Below are 22,884 nucleotides of genomic sequence, written 5' to 3'. Positions count from 1 at the left end.
TCGTCTGCTACTCTAATATTCTAAGAAGTTATTGCACCTGTGTAAATCATTTTGGTATGTGGTTATCTGCATTTCCTAGCTTAAAGAACTCAGTACATTTTTAATACTCCCTTTCATTACTATTTAATTATTCATTTATGTATTTTTTTCTCCCTCCAAGAGGGAGAAAGCAGGGACTCTGCCTATTGACGTTTTATATCTTCCACAGTGTCTAGGACAGGACACAAACCAACATGCAGTAATTATAGAATAAACTAGCATTCATTCTCTTATTGTTAGTTGAAACCTTATATATGAATAATATCATATTTTCAGAGAGAAATAAAATAATACTTCAAAATGAAAGGAATATTTTAAACACAAACTAAAAATACGATTATATAATTTTAATTCTCTTTCATGATTGAAAAGGTCTTCTAATATCTTACAAATCAGTTTTTATTGCTTTGGCCAAATATATGTAACTGAGCAGTCACAGTTATTTGCTTTTTCCTTAAATTGGACCATTCAGCCAAGCATTTTGGTAGACCCTGGAGATGCCATTGAGTATACTCTTTGGTCAATAAAGATCCTTAGTCAATAACAAGACTAGCCCAGCTGTTGCTCTAACCTCAAGAAGAAACCAATGACCAAGTTGAATGGTTTTCCAATGTACACTGCCATCTTGGACTTGCTTTTCAGTTGACAGAATCCCTACAGCTGTTTTAAAAGCTTTTTATTTTTTATTTTGCCAAAGCCTCTTTAAACATTGCCTGTGAACACTGAAGCTTTTTTCAAACAAATTGGAGCTTTTTATATCTCTAAAGCAGCTGTGAGGACTTCACATTTTCACAAAGGGAATAAAAGATGGAGGCTGTAGAGAGTGGCTTATGGGAGTTTTTGTCCTTACAAATAAAATGTCTTAATAAGTTTATTCATGTAAACAAAATAATAGGGAATGATAAAAACCACAAAGCATAATCTACCATCTTCACCAGTATAATTATACCAGTGGATTCTGTCTACTCCTGTGGAGAAGAAAAAAAGAAAATAAATAATACTAATGCTCTAAAATCTCACATGTTAGAAAATGATACTTATGTTCCTAATTAAGGTTTTAGGCACAATTCTAATGGATCAGGGTGATATATATTATAGTTCCAGAAAGTTTTTCTAGTATTCCAGGCCAACTTTACAGTGTCAAATTGTAGTATACACAAAAGATAACACATAAGGTTGTTGAAAATTACTATGTATCTATCACATCATTTTGGGGGAGAATTCCAAAGTCTCTTGATTTTTTGAATTACTTAATTTTTTGAGATAGATATGTATTTTTAATTGACACATTGATTGTACATATTTATGGGGTACAGTATGATATTTTGATACTTGTATACAATGTGTAATGATCAAATCAGATAATTAGCATGTCTGCCACCTCAAAACTTTATCATTTCTTTGTGTTGGTAACATTTAAACTCCCCTCTTCTAGCCATTTGAGCAAAATACAATAAATTAGTGTTTACTATAGTCACCCCACACTTATTTCTCCTATCTAGCTGTAACTTTGAATCTCTTAACCAACTTCTTCCTATCCCAGCTCCCCATTACCCTTCCCAGCCTCTGGTAACCACTATTGTACTCTCTACTTCTATTAGATCAACTTTTTTAGATTCCACATATAAGTAAGAACATGCCTTATTTATCTTTCTGTGCCTGACTTATTTCACTTAACATGCTGTCCTCCAGGCTCATGCATGTTGTCTTGAATGGCATGATTTCATTCTTTTGTATGGTTGAAGAGTATTCCATTGTGTACATATACCACATTTTCTTTATTCATTCACCCACTGGTGGACACTTAGGTTGCTTCCGTATCTTGGCTATGGTGAATAGTGCTGCAATAAACATGAGAGCGCAGTTATCTCTCCAACATAATAATTTCCTTTCCTTATCACATCTTTTTTTTTTTTTTTTTTTTTTTGAGACAGAGTGTCACTCTGTTGCCCTGGCTAGAGTGAGTGCCCTGGTGTCAGCCTAGCTCACAGCAACCTCAAACTCCTGGGCTTCAGCGATCCTACTGCCTCAGCCTCCCGAGTAGCTGGGACTACAGGCACGCGCCACCATGCCCAGCTAATTTTTTCTCTATATATTTTAGTTGGCCAGATAATTTCTTTCTATTTTTAGTAGAGATGGGGTCTCACTCTTTCTCAGGCTGGTCTCGAACTCCTGACCTCGAGCGATCCACCCACCTCGGCCTCCCAGAGTGCTAGGATTACAGGCAGGAGCCACCATGCCCGGCCATCACATCTTGATAATAGCTTCTTCATTCATAGTCTGTGTCTTCAGTAACTGAGTTGAACATATATTTCTAAGAAAAACATGCTATTTTTTCAAGCTATTTAATTGCACAATTTAAATATTAAATCCCTACTCCCAGAAAACCTGAGAACAATTTCCAGTATATTTACATGGTGATCTTAACTGTTTTTATTTAAGTGTGCATCTATATTGTGGAAGCAGCACCAGAGTACTGAAAGGAGAAAGGAATAATCTTTATTTTCCTGACCCAACTAACCTCATAAAGCAGTCAATATTAACATGCTTTGGCAATAATTGACCATTAAATGTTATGTCCTTGATGGAGATGGAGAACTTTTCATGAGATAATATGTATGTTCCAAAAAAGTAAACATTTGAATTGATAACAAATGTAATAAATTACTTATAAGGCCCAAATGATGTTCACTGACCATATAATGGCTCCATTTTTCTTTGTTTATCACTTCTAGACGTACTATAGCTCTTCTCAGAGACATATATAACATAATCCTGTTCTATTTTTTATTATAGGGAAGCACATATCCTGTGGCTAACTGGAACCCAATGGGTTTTCATGAGCATTTATCAAGTAAATGAATGAATGAATGAATAGGTGGATGAATGACTGAATAAAAATACGGATAAAACTATGCCTAACCAGGACTGACTAGAATGTTATATTAGCTTTTCTACTTCTTGAGGTCTCTTACTGTATCCAGCACGGTGATTTTCAGACTCCAGGCACTAAATAAGAACTTATTTTTATTGAGACAACATGGTTAACATTCTCTACCCCTCCAAAATATACCACAAGCGCTTGCATTTTAAAATTTTAAATTAGTAAAATTTCACTGCGTGCTTTATTTTTCATATCAGGAATGCTGGATCAACTGAAAGGATTTTAAATTTCTTTCATAGGTTTTCATAAATATCACCTCCACTATGCAGTAAGTCCATTTTACACATTATAGTTTGGAATTCCATGTTTAACAAACAACAATCCATTGTACAGCAAGGTGTCTACAGTTACTGACTATAGTCTACATTCGTGAAAAATGCAAAGAGAGTGGATAAGGGCTCTTGCCACAAAAATTAACTATGTGAGGTTATGTACTTGTTAATTATCTAGATTTAACAATTTCACATTATATATATATACATATATATATATACTTCAAAACACCATGCCCTACACGATAAATATATACAAAGTTATTTGTCAATTATTTTAAAAATTGAAAAATTTAGAAAAAAAACCAGAACAAGCAAGTGTAAGTACAAGACAGGAGAATGAAAGCCTCCAAGGCTCTAAGAGAAAATGAAGATCCCTGCCAGGCACTCACTTGGGCACAGAGGGTTGTGCCAAAGGTCAGGGTCTCTGGTGTCAGACTACCTGGCTCTGAATCCCAGCCTCACCCTTTCTTGGCTGTGTTTTAAAAGGAAAATAGTCTCCTTGTGCCTCAGTTTTCTCATAGGTAAGACAGTAGCATCGATCCCATAAGCTTATGGGGAGAAGTAAATGAGAACATACATGTAAAATCCCTGGCATACAAAAGTGTTCAATAAACTTTAGCTATTACTGTCGTTAGAGAGAATCCATGCTTTTTTTCTGGGAAATGGACAGCATTTCAAAATGACCTGCATTTTTCCAGTATCACTTGCCCTAAAGTTGATTTGTGAATTAAATATTTTTCCTTTTCTAAATTTAATGTATATTAAACCTTTGTATTTCATTCTTGTTCTAGCATTATTACAGGCATATTTGTAGAGAGTGAAGGTGACAGCATTATATCTAATGAAGATCCTTTCCTTGGAAAAACGGAGGCATTTATTCTGGATGGCAGAAAGCTGGCACTGATACCCTTTCACTTGCCCTCTGTCCCCTCTTTGCCATCCCTCCCCCTACTTTTCAATATTCTCCCTTCCTTCTAGTTCTTCACATCCTCATGATGTTACTTCATTACAAAACAATGTGATTAAAGGCTAATTATCTCTAACATATTAAGAATATGTCATACTTCTCATGATGTTTGCATTTTTAAAGAGGCTTTTTCTGTAATAGTTGCACTCACCATATTGTGCAAGACTTAATAATGAAATTTCAGTCACTGTAGTATCAACTGTATAATAGAGAGAGATAATCGTGGAGTATATGGAGGCAAACACATATTTCACAAAAGGCAAAAAAGCAAACCTGAAAACGATGGCCTGGTAAGTCTAATATCAACAGTAAAATAATAAAACAGCCCCGACGAGATGAAATTTATCAAAATCTGGAGGATGATGGAATCATGAGCAATAAGCAGCATGGTTTTATAAAGAGCAAATCATACCCGACACAATCAATAGCTCTTTTCAGCAGAACGACAAAATTAGAGGATGAAGGGAATCAGGTAAACGTTTCCTATTTGCACTACCACAATGCATTTCAAATGGTCTCAGTAAATTTTAAATTCAATTGTAGACAAAACTGATTCAGCCCTGAATGCTTCCTAAAAAAGGTCTGAAAAAATGTAAAATGTCATAGATAATGACAATGCAGGCCGTTGTGGGGTGCTAGAGTTAATAAAGCTCATTCACCGCATTTCCTAAACTGATGAAAGGGGGAAAGTATATCAGAATTGTGTATAATGTGCTTAGTGAATAGCACATTTCATAGAACATAATTAGGTAGATTTTAAAATACAATGGATAATCTAAGAGGATCCTAGGTGAGATTGCTGTAACAACTATCTCTTGACTGTAATAAAACAGACTGAGATAAGGGGAGAGCCCTCAGGAAGTCAAGAAATCTTTGGTTATGTTCTCTCTCCACCTTCTCCAACTGCCTTCTTCAATGACTCATTTAACTGTCTAGAATTCTTCCCCCAACCCTGACTTTAGGACTGAGCATGATATGGAAGGAATCTGATCATGTCCACTGAATACCTTGACTCTTTGACCAGAACTTGATGGGACAACTCTATAGAAATTTTCTTCAACTTTGGCACCCCTGGTTCTTAGATACACATGTGATCACAGCTTTGGTTCAGAGATCCTCTCTTGGCCCATAGTCTGTTGAGAGAGACAGAGAGAGAGAGAGAGAAGTAAATAAATAATCACAGGGAAATGAAATAAGAGTAATAATCCAAGTGTGCAGAAAATTCTAGAACAACTCAAATAAATAAGAGATTGCTATAGGGAACTGGGTAATTTTCAAAGAGGTGACATTTGGTCCAGGCCTTCTTGAAGATGAGGTAGAGAAGACGTGGGGACTAGAGAATCTGCCACAGGAAGGGACAGCAGACAGGAAACTCTCCTCATGGATATGATGAGAATAACTCCTGTTCCATCCCACTAGAACACTGCTTTGAAGAATAGAAGGAAAGGCGCACATGACAGAATATTGTAAAACATTTTATAAATACGAGGGATTTTAATTACATTATAAGTAGTTAAAAATTCCTTTAAAATAAAATTACCTAGTAGGCTGAAAATTAGGTGAGCTTAAACCCAACTGCCTAACTTCAGCATAAACCCACATCTCTCACTCTGTTTCTAACCACGAGTAGGGTGGGAAGATGCCACACGCAGAGCAGAGCCCGAGTTCTGTTATGCGTACACGTCCTCCCAAACAGAGCGTGACTCACACGTGTGGGATACAAAGCCTCCTACGGATCAGCATGGATTCACAGGCAGCAGCTGCCACTATCCTCCTCTGCAGTATGTTCACTGTGAAGAAAGGGGTAGAGCGCTCCCATCATCCAAGCTTAAAAGCTTAGAATCACCTTGGACTCCTTCCCTCTGTGCTGTGATTTCATACTAATTTATCATGTTTCTTGTTCTTATCTTTTGATTCCCTTTCCTGTTGGCAGCAGCAAATCTACCTCCTCACTTGGACGAATACAAGGCTCCTTACCTAGGGTCTTCCATCAGGCTATCCAGCCACTCTCCCTCCTCCACCCTCCCTGGAGACGGACTTGGCATGTAAAAATACTGCTTTCGTACTGTTGTGCTCTTATTCAAAATTCATCAATAACTCCCTATTACCAGTATCAGTGATTCCCAAGTATCATTTGCATGAAAATTACGTCTGATAATTGCTTAAAATGTAGATTCCAGAATGCTTTTTCCCATTCTGATTCAGTGGGGGTGTCTTGGAATTTTCATTTTTTAGCAAAGAAAAATTTGGTATTAGTTTTATTACTAAGTGTTTTGAGGACAATCCTATTATGTAAATCAGCTCTTCTTGGCATCTATACCTGAACTTTAAATACCTGCTACCAAGCATCTTTTTAGGGTCACATAATGATTTCACTTAGACACGATTATCAAAACTAAGAATACAGTCCATAATCTGTGCATATAATGTATATCTACCTATTTTATCTATATATTTAAACATATAGAACTTCATAAATAACATACCCACTGAGATGTCTTTCTAGTCCTCAAGGGGCTGCTAACTGGTACAGGAATATCTGTTGAAATGATTCATAGTTAAAAGAAAAAGATGCTAATTTCTGTATATTCATGTTCAAAGGAAGCTTGATTCATGGCCCTAGAATCTCACAGTTTAAGTCTCCACAAACTTTTCCTTTCAGCAAGGGAGAGTTGTCTTCCTGAGGAGAGTTAAGTCATCAGATAACGGCTCTTTCTTTTACTTTTCCTCTGCTGGGTGAGGTTGGTTGTGGTGCACATCTAACTTATTGCTCCCAATCTCTCACCCCCAACCTGAAGACTGGCACCTGTCTGAAAGTGGTGAAATGATCAAGCAGCAGAGATGCCTGGTGTGGCCAGGAAACAGTAGGGAGACAGATGATGAAACTGAGAGACATGTTGCAGAGAAATAGCTTACATTCTCAGAACTTAGCCCTCAAGAATTCATGAGTTTGCCAGATGCGGTGGCTCACACCTTCAATCTCAGTGACTCAGAGGCTGAGGTGGGAGGATCACATGAAGTCACGAGTTCAAGACCAGCCTGGGTAACATTTCTAAAAAATAAAATAAAATAAATATTAGCCACACACAGTGGTGTGAGCCTGTAGTCCTGGCTATTTGGGAGGCGGAGGTAGGAGGATTGCTTGAGGCCAGGAGTTCGAGGCTGCAAGTGATCTATGACCCTGCCACTGCACTCCAGCCTGGGTGACAGAGCAAGACCTCATCTCTAAAAAAAAACAAAAGACAAGTCAGAGTGTATTATAAAAGTATTCAAACAAATTTATACAGCTCATAGATGTCTACTTAAATAAAAAAAGAATTCATAAATTTGACATGAGTCAAATGAATGCCACAGTAGGTAAACCAGAGTTAGAAGAGCCTAGAAGTGAGAGGTTGTAGGATATACAATGTCAAAGCAAAATAAGCAAATGGCCATTAGCCTGGGGTTGTTCCTGTACTCAAAACCCTTATGCAGGCATACTGAAACTTAACTTAGGGGCATTTCTTGTAACTGATTAATTTTTTAATTGACAAATAAAAATTGTATACATCATGCATACATGTTGTTTTAAAATGTATATATGTTGTAGAATGTCTCAGCTGAGCTACTTAACATATATATTACCTCACATACATATAATTTTTTAAGCAATGAGAAAACAAAATCTACTCTCTTAGTGATTTTTAAAATACAATACATTGTTAACTATAGCCACCCGGTGTTGTACAGATCTGTTGAATTTATTCTTCCTATCTAACTGAAATTTTGTATCCTTTGGCCAACATCTCTCTAATCTGCAAACCCTAGCCCCTGGTAACCACCATTCTACTCTCTGCTACTATGAGTTAAATTTTTTTTAGATTCCACCTTTAAGTGGGATCATGCAGTATTTGTCTTTCTGTGCCTGGCTTCTTTCACTTAACGTAATGTCCCCCAAGTTCATTCATGTTGTTCTAAATGAAAGGATTTTCTCTTTTGTAAGGCCGCGTAGTATTCTACTGTGTATATATGCCATACTTTCTTTTTCCAATCATCTGTTGATGAACACTTAGGTTAGGTCCATATCTTGGCTATTATGAATAGCGCTACAATAAGCATGAGAGTGCAGATATCTCTTTGGCACACTGATTTTATTTCCTTTGTATGTTTACCCAAGTGGTAAGATTGCTGGATCACATGGTTATTCTATTTTTAGCTTTTCTATGACGGCTCCGTACTGTTTTCCATAATGACTGGACTAATTTACATTTTTGCCTACAGTGTACAAGGGCACCCTTTTCTCCACATCCTTGCCAACACTCATTTGCTCATATAGTTTTGATAAGAGCCATTGAAATGAGTATAAGGTGATATCTCATTGTGGTTTTGATTTGCATTTCTCTGATAATTAGTGATGCTTACTATTTTTTTTCATATACCTATTGGCCATTTGTACATCTTCTTTTGAGACATGTCTATTCAGGCTCTTTGCTCATTTTTTAATTGGGTTATTTATTTTCTTGCTATTAAGTTCATTATATATTTTGGATATTAACTCCTTATCAGATGTATGGTTTGCAAATATTTCTCCCATTCCATAGGTTGTCTCTTCACTCTGTTGATTGTTTCCTTTGCTATGCAGAAACTGATTAATTTTGAATCAAGCTTCAGCCAATCATAGACAGCCAATTAGCCCATTGGTTATATAACTTGGGACCGCCTATGAGACCATGCCCATATAAAACAAACACTTAGCTGTAGCCAATCAAGTAGTTTCTTTACTTTGCTTTTGTGTTCAGCCTATAAAAGTTTACTGCTCAGGCTACTGGAGTCGAGCTCTCTGAGTATCTTCTGGTTTTGAAAACTTCCCATTTCATTGATCATTCTTTGCTCAAATAAAGTCTGTTAAATTTATTTTGTCTAAAGTTTTTCTTTAACAATAGCCACACGTGGAGACAACGAAAGGAGCAGACTGTACCTCGGCAGGTTGACCAGGCCAGAGAACAGAACAGTAGAAGCCTTCAAAGAACCACCAAATGAACCCCATGAAAGATCTAGCATTTGGAGGTCCGCAGCCCAGAGAGAACCAACAGCCACATTTGGTTGGAGAATTGTATGACAATCACAAGATAAATTGTACCCTCTTGTAGCTACAAACAGCACCTGGGACTGAAAGAGGCCTGACATTCTCCCAGGCCATCTATTTTTTAAAATTTTAAATCAGCTTCTCCACAGCGATGTAGAACCTCTGCTCTGTTTCTTGGAGAAAGGGCATCAAATTAGAGAGTGTAATAATATCTAAAGTTGACTGATCCAAATCAGAAATCCTAAAGAGTTATGAGATGTGACTAACATTGGTCAGAAGCTGTAGAAATACCATTGATTAACAACTTTAAGTCTGAAACATAAATATCTGTCTATAAATGTCTACTTTATAGAAAAGGAGCATAAGCATAAGATACAATTAAAGTAAAACAAATATAATTCCAAAGTGCATGTTAATAATTCTTCTCATTTTTAAATCATTAAAATGTACTATGATGTTAAAGAAAAAAAAAGAAATTGCATTGCAACCAAATGACTTGAATTCCAGTACCCGCCAAAATACTCAAAAACCACATCAGTGATATAATCATTATGAGCAGTATTTCTATATCTGGAAATTAAGAATAGTAATTACACAGTACCCACCAAAAATGGGCCATTGAAACAAATAATATATGCCATCTTATCATCCATAGCAACATAAAACTTGCCAAATTCGCTATTTAACTCTCAATTTTCAATAGAGATATTAAAATGAAAACTCCATATAACACCATGTATTATTTTTCTCATTATTCACTAAATGTTTTTGTCAAGTTAATCTATTTTACAATATTTTAGGGTATTCATCTAACACCTAATTCTAAAATTTTGTATCTAAATAAGGAATCGGACTGTACGTTTTTTAAATTTTCTTCAGTTCTAGGAGTTTGCGATTCTCTCTTTTCCCTCATTCTTAGCACACTTTTTATTAGAAGTGTTAACAAGTGTGCATGCTGTCTAATCTCAGGTTTCTACCAGAACTAATGAGCAGTAAAATAATCAAATGGGAGCAGAAATCTAGAGAAGGGAAAAATCTTAAAGAGAAACAACTGACTGAAAAATCAGCTAAAGTAACCAAGACTTAACTTCCTATTCATCTTATTTAGTACAGTATTCTATAGATATATGTCACAGACTGATTGGATAGCCAAAAACAGACAAAACCTTTGAAAATTAGTACAGTTGAAGCTAAAATGTTCACAGATAATGAAATAGAAAAGGATTGTCACTTCCTCATTCAGATATTATATGAAAGAATCACCAGTCTTAGATAAGATAGCTGAAGAACTTCATGTTACCTGGCATGAATTTGAACTGTCTGGAAAGAAATAGCTCTAGTTCCTGGGAGTCAGTTTCCTGGCTACTTGGGGCTGTGGCATAAGGCATTCTCCACTTTTTATTTTTCAAGCAGGTAAGGCTGAAGCATTGCTGGAACAAATCATAACAACAGAGCCTCACCCAGCCTTTGCCATGTTCCCTTCCCAGCAGGTTAGAGCGTCCCTTGATTCAAGGATAGGTATTCAGTTATAAGCACCAGGTATTGCAAGGAGTTTGACTTTATCCGCAAATACTAAATTACCTATGTAGGCAACACAAATATCATTGTTCAGTAACTTGTAAAAGAAATATGGTAATTTAGAGATTGCCAAAGTAATCAGTCGGGAAGAGAGGGAGGCCAAAAAGAGAATTTCACATCAGAAACCTGTTCACTTCTCCCACTGAGGCTAAAGTAACTACGAATCATTTTAATTAATCTGCCATAAAATGTCACAGCCTAAATGAGTTCAAAGGATTTCAATTCAATCCATAGTGCATCACAAATACCACCATGAACTAAAGCCAATGCTGCAGCCTTAAATCTGAGAGACATGCAGATAAGAAGACAGGTGTATGCATAAAAGAATAAAGTATAGTAGAAACCAATTATAGCAAAGTAGTTTTTCTTACATAAGAAAAATTTGTATTATAAAAAGAAAAATTACTACAACAAAAGGGACTGTGATTTTTTTTCTAATGATTGGAGTATCTACATACTTTCTTGATGAAATGAGTTTCACTCAGAGTGAATTATAAATAAATTGTCCAGCCTGCCATGGATATTATAGTTCTACTAAGAATCACACCACCTGCATAGAAAGCTATATTCACCACCTCAAGTTCTAAACAATCAGATGTAATTAATGGGGCATTTATAATTAATATGATGTTTTCATATCTAAAGATTAAATATGCAGATGGAGACAAAGTCTAGGGTACATCTGGTTCCAAATAAGAGGTTGACAACGGCTCTATTGCTTGATTTGTTACTTAAATATTTGACAGGGTACAGAGATCTAATATGTAATTTTGCAGGTGAACATCATCACCCATCTAATCCTACTGTACATATCTGTATATTTCAGATCTGTAGTACTCTTTCTACCCTCATCAGATTGTTGTTGGTGGCAGCTGAACACTTAAACACAGCAAAAATGTATTATTAGCAAAAATCTGGCTTATTATTCAATTATCAATGGCTGGTTGAACTCTCAAAGTAGACTAAGTATGGCTTTGATAAGTACGCAGAAGTTCTCAAAATGTTCTAAAATAGTAATTTCACAAAATGAAGCTTTTTTGGATGTTTTTTGTATTTGTTAAGATATATCTGCCCTTTTCTCATTCAACATAACTAAGACCATATTGTGCCCAAATGAACTTCAGGCTGTTGATATCTCTGGAGTGCATAGATATGCAAAATACTATGTTTAACATAAAAAAGAGGTGGTAGTGGGGACGGCTGGGACAGAGCCTGGATTTTTTCCTTTTAATAGAAATAATCTTTTAGACCAGCAGTCCTTTTTTGGCACCAGGGATCAGTTTCATAGAAGGTGGGGTAGCGGGCGGGGGCGGAGCTCAGGGGGTGATGCAAGCGATGGGGAGCTGCAAAGCTTCGCTTGCCCACCTGCTGCTCAACTCCTGCTGTGCGGGTCACCCCCCACCCCCTTTCCTAAGTTTCATGGAAGATGATTTTTCTACGGATGGGGGAGGGCAGTAGAGCTCTGCAGCCCAGTCTCTAACAGGCCCCAGACAGGTACAGGTCCATGGCGCCGGGGGTGGGGACCTGGGGACCACAGTTTTAGACAATACATTTGTAGCCAGTGTTTGACTCAATGATATGGTTTATCAGTATTACTATGAACTCAGCATTATTTCTATGACCTTAGAAAAGCTTTTTAACTTCTCAGGCTTTCATTTTTGATGACAGTGATAGTGATGTTTCATAATACTTTGCAATGATTAAATATTAATATAATAATTTAAACTTCATGGTCCAAAACTGCAATTACTTTTGCACCACCCTAATATGCCAGAGAGCCTAGTACAGTTCCTGACACAAAGCAGATACTCATTATATTAGGGTTTTCTTTCTGCTTTGAATAAATGTTTCCTACTTTCTTTCTTTGCCTCCTTCATCCACTACTCCTTATTTCTGTTCCTCCTTCCTAACAATAAGCTTTATAGATTTGCAGTGGGGCATAAAAATTAACAGACATTTAGTCTTGTTCCAATTCTCCTTCTATACCATAGCCATTCATCCCTCACAGTCACATCATGTTGTATTGAATTTGTTCTTCATTTGTCTGCCTTTCCACTTGACTATAAACTCTCTAAGGGCAAGAACACATATTTTTTCATCTTTATAGCCTCAAATCCTAGTACCTTTAGAACAATAATAAACTCTAAGTACTGCTGAAAAAAATCAATAGTGGGAATATAAAATGCAACAGAGAACATATTAAAATATCATTCTAGAAACCTTTATTGGCATAACTCTATGCAGGTTATAAAATGCCTCCATGTGCATATTTCATTAGTTTAACATATATAATAATTTTGATGTATATAGTAAAAGGCAAAAGAAGTCCAAAGACCTGTGCTCAAAACCCTGTCATTCCCAGTCACCTGACCTGAGGCTGTTTTGTAAATTCTTTGAGTCCTGATCTCTTTGAGCCTCAGTCTTTTCACCTTCAAACAAGATTAATATCTGTCCTGCCTCCCTGGCAGGGTTTTTGTGAGGACCAAATGAGGGAATGTATGTCAAAATGCATTGTAAACTGTAAAAACATACACGTAGGAAGTGTCTATAAATCCTCCTCAAAGAAGAGATAGGTTATAAATAACTAGTTGTTCAGTGTCATCTTCACTCAACAATGAAACAACTGATGGCTAAAAGGCCCCATTTTGTACAGAGAAATCAGTCATTTGGGTTGATATGGTGGGGGTTGTTAGGGAAGGTTGTCCCATAGGAAGTCAGAACGTGTCTGAGCCTTGAAGTCTGCTGGAATCTGGATGGGAGAAGGAAGGACATGACAGGCAGGAACATTTTGAACAAAGGCTTAAAGTGCAGCACAGGCAGGTTATTTGGAGAGAGAGTAAAAAGATCATCCTTGTAGGAATAGAGCACTAGGGTGTGAGAATAGGAGGAGATGAACTTGGAGAGTTAAAGGGGTCAGAGTGTAGAGGAGTTTGAATGTCAGGGTAAGTTTTAACTTCTTCATGTAGATAACAATATATTTCATATCGTAAAAATATTATCTCATGTAACCAGTAATCTATTATGATGCAAATAGAATTTTAGGGAAACAAACTCAGTTATATCCATTAGATTGAAGATGAAAGACTACAGTGCAGAGATTGGTTAAAAGGGTATTTTTCAGATGGAAATAATAGAAAGAAGGAAGGAAGGGAAACTACTGTGGCCTATTCAAGAATGAAGACCAAAAAAAAAATGTTTCAAGAAGGAAGTGCTGATGGGAGGTGGGAGGAAGAGTGATGAAGTTAACATTAGGAGTAAGGAGCATGGGTGAGAATCAGTTCAGATATGTAACACACAGCTTGAGTATGGCATTAGGACACTAGGGTAAGTCATGTTTAATTGGCAGATGCATGGTGGTGAGTCAGTGAGTCTCAGGGATGAATAGTTCTCAGGAGGAGGCCCGTAATATTCAGCGTTTATTGGATATGAGTAAGTAAACATGGGTATAGTATTATAGAAGAGGAACCTTCTCAGCCTCCATAATTGTGTGAGTCAATTTTTCATAATAAATCTCTATCTCCTATTGTTTCTGTTTCTCCAGAGAACCCTTACTAACAAAGAGAGCAAAACACATGTAAGAGCAGTGTGGAACCAGTATTGAATATGCAATGAGCAAGACACGTGAACACTCAGCTATGTGGATAGTATGCAAATAAGCAATAATTCATTCTGTCAACAAAAGTATTTTTGAATTGAAATTAACTCTAAGGTTTGAAATGTCTTGTATGAATAACATAAGTTTGACAGAAAGTCAGAAATTCTGTCATTTTTGTAGCATGTAACCTGTATATCACAGAAAGTGAGAAAAAAAAATCATTCAATTTTGGAGTGAATGAAGATAGTTTGAGATATTTAGTAACTCTCTCTACTTTTAAAATAATAGAATATATGGAAACAAATATTTGAAATTATAATTGATAGAATGCTTAATTTTCATAGAGCTTTACAGTTTACAAAACACTTAAATGAATGCTATGTATTTGTATCAATGATTGTATACTAACTTGTACATAAAACTTTTTCACAAACCGTAAAGCACAGATGCAAATGTATAGTGTGATAGCTATTTATAGTCACTTTATTGAACAATTTTAACTTGTTCCGCTATATACTTGAGACAATTTTATTTTTCTCCAAACTCTGTCAAATCTTTTCTGTTCCTTAAGGATATCTTAGACAGATCCCATAGATTCGGAGTCACTTTCAGGCATAAAAATACAACCCAGAGTAGATTAAAACTCCAATCTCATATTTTTCTTTTTCCCCAAAACCAACCAAGGGCTATAAGTCAGGAATGAGAATGATCTGCTCATTATGCCTCCAACTATGCTTTCTGCTTTTAGCTTCTCCATAGTTGAAGACATAGAAGAAAGATGGAAGGCAAAGGGGCAAGAGTCAGTTAGTTGACTGTCACTGTTCTCCGGCTAATGCTAACTGGGCCCTGGTGCCCTCAGCATAGAGGTGTCTGTTGCTAACTCTCCCCTTAGTACCTACTTACAGTTTACTTCCCTGAAGTATGTAAGGAAGCTATAGCACCGAGTTTTCTAACATGGCTCAACTTCTACCAGTGATTCACATCACAGGCAATCACTGGTGGTTGGGAGGGAAGGAACAGCTAGCCTGGTAGCCAAAAAGCCCTCTTGGTTAGGATAACAGCTCAAATAGGCACAGAGGAAATCAGCAAGTCCACTGCACAGGAGAATTCCTGTGATGGAACACATACTAATCATCCATTCTTATGGACATCCCCAGACTCTATGGATGACTCTGTTGGATCTTTCCCCCTTGCTTGGTTTAGGCAGTGTTATGGTTTGAAAGTCCCCCAAAATTTATGTGTTGAAATTTAATCACCAGTAGCATGGCATTAAGAGGTGGGTGTTTTAAGAGGTGATTCAATCAGAAGAGTGAAGCCTTCCTGCGTAGGATTAGGTCCCTTATGAAAGGTCTTGAGGAAGTGGGTTCATTCCCTTCTGTACCTTCTACCAGGTGAGGACACACTGTTTGTTCCTTCTGAAGATGTAGCAACAACGTGTCATCTTGGAAGCAGAGAGCAGCCCTCACCAGACACCAAACCTCCCTTGATCCTTGACTTTCCAGCCTCCAGAACTGTGAAAATAAATTTCTGTTGCTTATAAATTGCCCATTCTGGGGTATTTTGTTATAGCAGCACGGACTAAGACAGGCAGCATGTTAGCTATTGGTGCATAAGAAACTACACAAATATGTGATGCTCTTAAAACAACAAACGTTTATTATTTCTCATAAGTCTAGATCCAGCTAAAGAGTTCTTCTGATATGGGTGAGGCTCCGTTCATCTCATCTGGGGTCCCCATGCACCTGCAGTCAGTGGGCAGGTGAGCTGGGGCTAGCTGCTCTATCAGGGTCCCAACTGGAAGACACAGCCCTCCTCCATGTGTCTCTCACCTGGCAGACGTACCTGGATTTGTTCTCTTGACAAGGATAGGATTCTAAGAGGGACAGAGGAAGTATGCAAGGTATCTTAAGGCATACGGGTGGAACACCATCACTTCTGCTATATGATTTGGTCAAAAAAGGCATGAGGTCATTCCAGATTCAAGAAATAGTGAAAGAAACTCCACTTATTGATGGCAGAAGCTGTAAGTTTACATTGTAAAGAGCAAGGGAAAAGGAAAGGACAGAAAGTTAGGGTAATTTTGGCAATCAAATTAACAGAGAGGCCCTCTGACTTCAATTTTTCATATCTATCCCATAATCAAAATACACCATCTCCCAAGACCTTTAAGGTCCCACCCAGTCAGGGCATGATGATCATGATCTACATTGGGTCTTATGGGTTCCTTGTGACCCAGAGACTTTTAGCCTAAAAATGATAAGCCTTCCAGAACCCAAATACTATAATAAATCTAGGAAAGAATAACAACTCCCTTAGGCCGGGCGCGGTGGCTCACGCCTGTAATCCTAGCACTCTGGGAGACCGAGGCGGGCGGATTATTTGAGCTCAGGAGTTTGAGACCAGCCTGAGCAAGAGCGAGACCCCATCTCTACTAAAAATAGAAAGAAATTATATGGACAGCTAAAAATATATAGAGAAAAAATTAGCCGGGCATGGTGGCACATGCCTGTAGTCCCAACTACTCAGGAGGCTGAGGCAGTAGGATCGCTTGAGCCCAGGAGTTTGAGGTTGTTGTGAGCTAGGCTGACGCCACGGCACTCTAGTCCGGGCAACAGCGTGAGACACTGTCTTAAAAAAAAAAAAAAAAAAAAAGAATAACAACTCTTTTCATTCAAAAATAGCACTCCCATTCAAAAATGTGGAGAATAAGCAGCACAGAATAGTCACTGCTCAACATCATTTCTGAAATCCTACTGAGCAAATGTTGTCAGAACAGGCAATTCAGGGTTGGCTAATGTTCCTTTATTACATCCTTGTGCTACTGTCTAGGAGTGATTTCTCTTGTCTAATGTTCTGCTCAGATCTTGCCACCACCCTCTTGCTTCTTCGGTCTGGAATATCCTTCTTCCATCACTTCTTATTTATGAAGAGAGGGCTGGCATTTGCAGCTGAGTAGCTTTCTCGACCCAATTCCTGTCCATATTAAATTGAGGGTCCAGAGTTACTTTTGAAATTTGAACAGTGTCAGTTCCTTTTAGCTCAATTTAGCTGCTCTTTTGGCAATACAATCCAATTAAAACCTTTATGGGCTTTATCTGTACCTGATTATTTTCCACTTCATATTCCAAAAGTCACACCCAAAATTGTTTTTCAGTCTCACTTTCTAGATGTAATCACTGTTACTTTGGGATCAGATTTTTGTGAGACCACACCTATATAAATTTCCTAAGAAGTCCTTTTTATCCAGCTGAGAAGTTCTAATAAGTATGGCCTTATATCTTTTAGGAAAAAAATTCTCCTTTTTTTAAAGACTTAATTCTTAACCAAGAAAGATTTATTCATAATTCGTAAGTCTTAACAAAGGATCTCATAGCCTTACTCTAATTTGATCTCTGTATCCATGCTTCATTTTACTTTGAGAATCTGTTACTGGGAAAAGAGACTGCAGATGAGAAATAGTTTGATTTTCCAACCAAGGAAGTCCTCTATATTCCCTCTAAATTCTGTGTGCAAATTACCAGACAATTCTTTCTTTAGCTCATCTCTTTTTTTAGGTTACCTTATTACATGCAGCTAAGAGCAACCAAGCAACACTTTCAACATTTGCCTGGAGATCAACTTGATCAAGTCCAAAAGTTCATTAGGAACAGTTTCTGTCTTCCAAGTTACCACAGGCCACATTTTAACACACGTTTTGGTCCTGCAAACAAAGATCATGATTGTTTCTACCCCCCACTAGCATCTTACTGCAAAATCACTGCAACCTACTTTGGGATTTTGTTATGGCAACATTTTGCTTATAAGTATCAATTTCTGTATCATTTAGATATTGCTGCATAACAAAGCACCCCAAAACTTAGTGATTTATATCTTTACAATTGTGAATTCTGCTGCTATAAACATTAGAGTGCAGATGTCTTTTTTATAGAATGTCTTTTGTTCTTTGGGGTAGATGCCCAGTAATGGGATTGCTAGATGGTAGATCTACCTGTATCTCTTTAAGGTATCTCCGTAAGTGCCCATCAATCCATAAATGGATTAATAAAATGTCCCATATGTATACCATGGAATACCATTCAGCTATAAGAAACAATGGTGATATAGCACCTCTTGTATTTTCCTGGATAGAGAGAGCTGGAACCCATTCTACTAAGTGAAGTATCCCAAGAATGGAAAAATAAGCACCACGGGGACTCACACCATCAAATTGGTTTCACTGATCAACACCTAAGTGCACATTTAGGAATAACATTTATTGGGCGTCAGGCAGATGGAGAGGGGAGGAGGGGAGGGTATATACATACATAATGAATGTGATGCGCACAACCTGGGGGATGGACATGCTTGAAGCTCTGACTCGGGGGGAGGGAGGGAAAGGGCAATATATGTAACCTAAATATTTGTACTCCCATAATAAGCTGAAATAAGGAAAACAAAACTTAGCGATTTAAAACAACCACCATTGATTACTTCCAGAAGTTAAGAGTGGCTGGGCATTTCAGCCAATCTAGTTGAGGCTCAGCTGAACTCATCTGGAATCACTCAAGCATCTGCAGTCAGCTGGTGAGTCAGCTGGAAAATGACTGGTCTATGATGGCTCCAGCTGGGACAACTCCAGTCTCCCCTACTCCACATGCCCTTAATATTCATTGACGGGAAGCTTGAGCATGTTCTCACTGTGGCAGCTGGATTATAGAAAGAGGGAAATATGCACGGCTTCTTGAGGCCTCAACTCAGAACTCACTTCTGCTATATTCTATTGCCCAAAGCAAGTCACAGAGCCAAACCATATATGAAATATGAAGGATTCCACCTGTCAGAAGAAGAATCTGAAAAGTCACAATGTAAATGATTTGGTTACAATGGACAGGGCAGTGGTATTATTTTGCAATCTTTCTGCCAGATATAAAGCAACCTGGGACAGAAAGAACAGAAAAGTCACAGCACTGCCCACCAGACTAAAGACAAAGTACTCAGACAATTCTCCCCTCCCACTCCCATCCCCTTCCCCAGTCCTCTGCTTGGGTGGTAAGGACATGTGAGTTTATGAGGCATTATGTTGGCAATGAATGGGAACAGCAATACAGATTCAAAGCTTGTAGAAAGTGGCCTCAATTTTGGTGTTTTGTTTTAAACAATGTATTTTATTAGTATTTCTTGGACTATAACTGTGGGATATAGTTGCCAATTCTGAGGCAAAAGGAATATTCCCACTCTACATCCTATTATTGTATCATTTAATCGGACTAGGTAGACGGAGCTGCCATTTATCTTTACTTACCAGATAGACCCTGAAAGGGTTAAGTGGAGGAACACCAGGACACACAGTTGGGAAATGGTGGAGTTCACAATGGACTCATCTTCTGATTCCAAGTCAGTGGCTCCATAACTTCTACACTCCAAGGATTCAAGATTGGGAAAAGGAGCTAGCAGACTTTTCTGAAAGCTGCATTTGTATAGCATTTAGTATAAGATTGAAAAAAGCTCAATTGTTCACCTAAAAGAAATGGACAGAGAGGCTGATGGAAATGATGAAGAGCACTAACTACCACCTCCTCCCACCAAGGCAATACTCAGTTGTACCTTTGCTCCAAATCTAGTGCTTTCTTCCCTTTGTAGCTTTGTCTCTTATAGTGGGTAGTATTGTGTGTCTCAAAACAATAGGTTCAAGTCCTGATCCACAGTACCTGAGAATGTGACCTTATTTGGAAATAGGGTCTTTGCAGATATAATCAAGTTACAGTATGATATGCTGTATAAGGGTGGGCATTAATCCAATGACTAGTGTCCTTATAAGAAGAAGGAAATTTGGACCCAGATATATTAATAGAGATGCACAGGGAAGAACACCAAGTGACAATGGAAGCAGAGAGGGGAGTGATACATTCCCAAGCCTAGCTAGGAACTCCAAGGATTGCCAGCAACTACTAGAAGCCAGGAGGAGGCAAAAAGGATCATCTTCTAGAACATTCAGAGAGAGCGTGGCCCTGCTGACACTTTGATTTCAGACTTCCAGCCTTCAGAACTGTGACAGAATAAATGTCCATTATTTGAAGCCACCTAGTTTGTGGGAATGTGTTATAGCCCCCTTAGGGTACACCTTTTAACTTCTTCCTAACTTTTTCTATAGAAGAGAGGAACCGTTTACCTCACCCTCTCAGGGTTTTAGTTAGGAGTGAGAATTAAACTAACATAAGATAGATTAACAAAAGAAAAGCATATAAGGTTTACATGACAAGGGAGCCCTCACAAGGAGATGAAAACCCAAAGAAGTGACAAAATCCAAATGCTTTCATATTAGGTTGAACAAGGAGAGGTAATTGTGGAAAAGTAACTGAATTAGGCGGGAGGCTAGGGGAAGAAAAGGATTATTTTAATAATATCTCTTTGACTTACCTGGCAGGGGAGATACCATGATCACAAAGCTGGTTTTCCCAGGGCGAGTCTTATCCATTGCACTCCGGATGTGCTGACCCCTGCAATTTCCCCAAATGTGGGAAACTCGACTGCATAATTTGTAGGACTGCAGTTGTGCTCTCCTTGATATTAAAAAAAAAAAATCTATGTGTACAGAATTCTCTTAGTTGTGACTCCCCATTGAATATTTGTTTTCTCTTGGTATAGGGTGGGCATCTTTCACATGGGAGTTTTAATCTCCTGTTTTCAGGAAGAAAAAGAGGGATTAGGATGCCCTGATTGCATCTGCTATTTTTCAAATGCCTTTAGCTCAAAATACTCCTTATACCAAAGTGGCAAATTTTGAGGGGTATATTCTGCTACCGTTCATTACAAACTTCTTGACAATAAATATCTCAGTTCATGCCTTTGTATAATCTAATGGAGAGAAAAAGGATTGCAGACGAGTCAGCATTTCACATTTCCTAAAATGAAGGAGAGTCAGAGGGAACAAAGAGCGTTGGCTTTAGAATATTATTTTTTTCTCTCCAGTTCTCATAAGGTCAGCCCCCCTACCTAAAACAGCTACTTGAAGCTAATCTCAAAGCCTCCGGTACAATTTTATTCGACCTTTAGTTAAAGAGCGCCTCTACCAGGCAACTGACTTTGTTCCATCCCTTGGGCTGTTGCAGAAGGCAGGTTTCACAGTTTTCCTTTCATTGTTCTGCTTGGAAATCTAAAACCTGTTCATCCTAAAAGAAACCAACCTGAAAGTGCCAAGAGAGGCAATAACTAAACATATTTCATACATTTTTGAGAAAAAATATGCAGGGAAGAAAAATGAAGAGAATAAAATAGTCCATTTATCTGAAAACTATGTTTTTTTATGCTAAGCACTATGTTTATAGAGCCAATATATCATGTCCACCAATAAGTGGAAGTGAAGCATGTTTCTTCCACATATTATTTGACACGGAAAGTGAGTATTTTATTGGCATTGGGTAATTTAAACTCACATAGTGGTGTCTGGAGTGTATTAGCAGCATACCATGCAAAGACTAGATTGTTCAGCAATTTGTGCTATCAGAGAGAAGCAGTCCAAAACAATTCGGGAGAGAGGCAAGGGCAAAATGTGTGGATAAGTTGCTTTATATCAGGCAAATATAGCTGCCATTAAGATGATACTGATTAACATGTGATAAAACCTAAAAATCCTGCCACCCAGTTTGTTAAATGCTACTTTATATGACAGAGTTGCAGACAATGACATGCAAATACTGGTCCACCATATATACAGCCCTGATACCTCCTCAGATAATCTGCTGGATTCATTCTTCCTATTTTTCCCTATCTTTCCCGTAACAAACAGCATGTGAAGGGACATACACACACACACAAACACACACACGTACACACACACTCACACATGTTTATTGCTATAAAACACAGAATGCATTGGGTTTAAAAGTGTTGGCCTTACCTGGACTTGAATCCCAGCTTTACCATTTACTACTGTGCAAACTGTATCTGTAAAATAGAGATTATATAGTTCATATCTCATATGTACTCTTGTGATAAGCAGTAAAGAGGATAATACATGCAAAATGCAGCCTGAGGCACAGAATAAGCATTGAATAAATATCAGATGTCATCATCATCATCATCACTATTATTATGTACATGATTATGCTTGGTTATCAACGTACATCCATATGACTGAAGGCATCTTTAGGTTTGCAAATAAATTTAGGAGTCTGTGGGCTTAGCAAAGGTTTAGAATTTGGGGAAATTATATTAATTTTTATTTTTAAAATATTGTGACATAAAATGCACAAAAATGTCTCACAGACCAGTCAATTGGTCAGCTATTTGATAGAGAATTTCTGCTCATTATTGACAGATCTTGTCAGCTTGTCAGCCTAGATAAAACAGCATGCCTCATCTACCCATTTATGGACAATCTGAGTCACTCTATGAAGGATGGGATAACATGATTAAAGGCAAGAAGCAACTAAAGCAAAAGGT

The 22,884-nt window shown here is 37.7% G+C and overlaps 1 pseudogene; it reads left to right on the top strand.

The window, feature by feature from the left end:
* Positions 1–20,851: 20,851 nt before the first annotated feature.
* LOC123649591 lies at positions 20,852–21,006 on the top strand (annotated as a pseudogene).
* Positions 21,007–22,884: the final 1,878 nt, after the last annotated feature.

The sequence above is a fragment of the Lemur catta genome, chromosome 13 (genome assembly GCF_020740605.2).
Source record: "Lemur catta isolate mLemCat1 chromosome 13, mLemCat1.pri, whole genome shotgun sequence".
In the NCBI taxonomy this organism is placed as follows: Eukaryota; Metazoa; Chordata; class Mammalia; order Primates; family Lemuridae; genus Lemur; species Lemur catta.
This window is presented reverse-complemented; position numbering and strand designations above follow the sequence as displayed.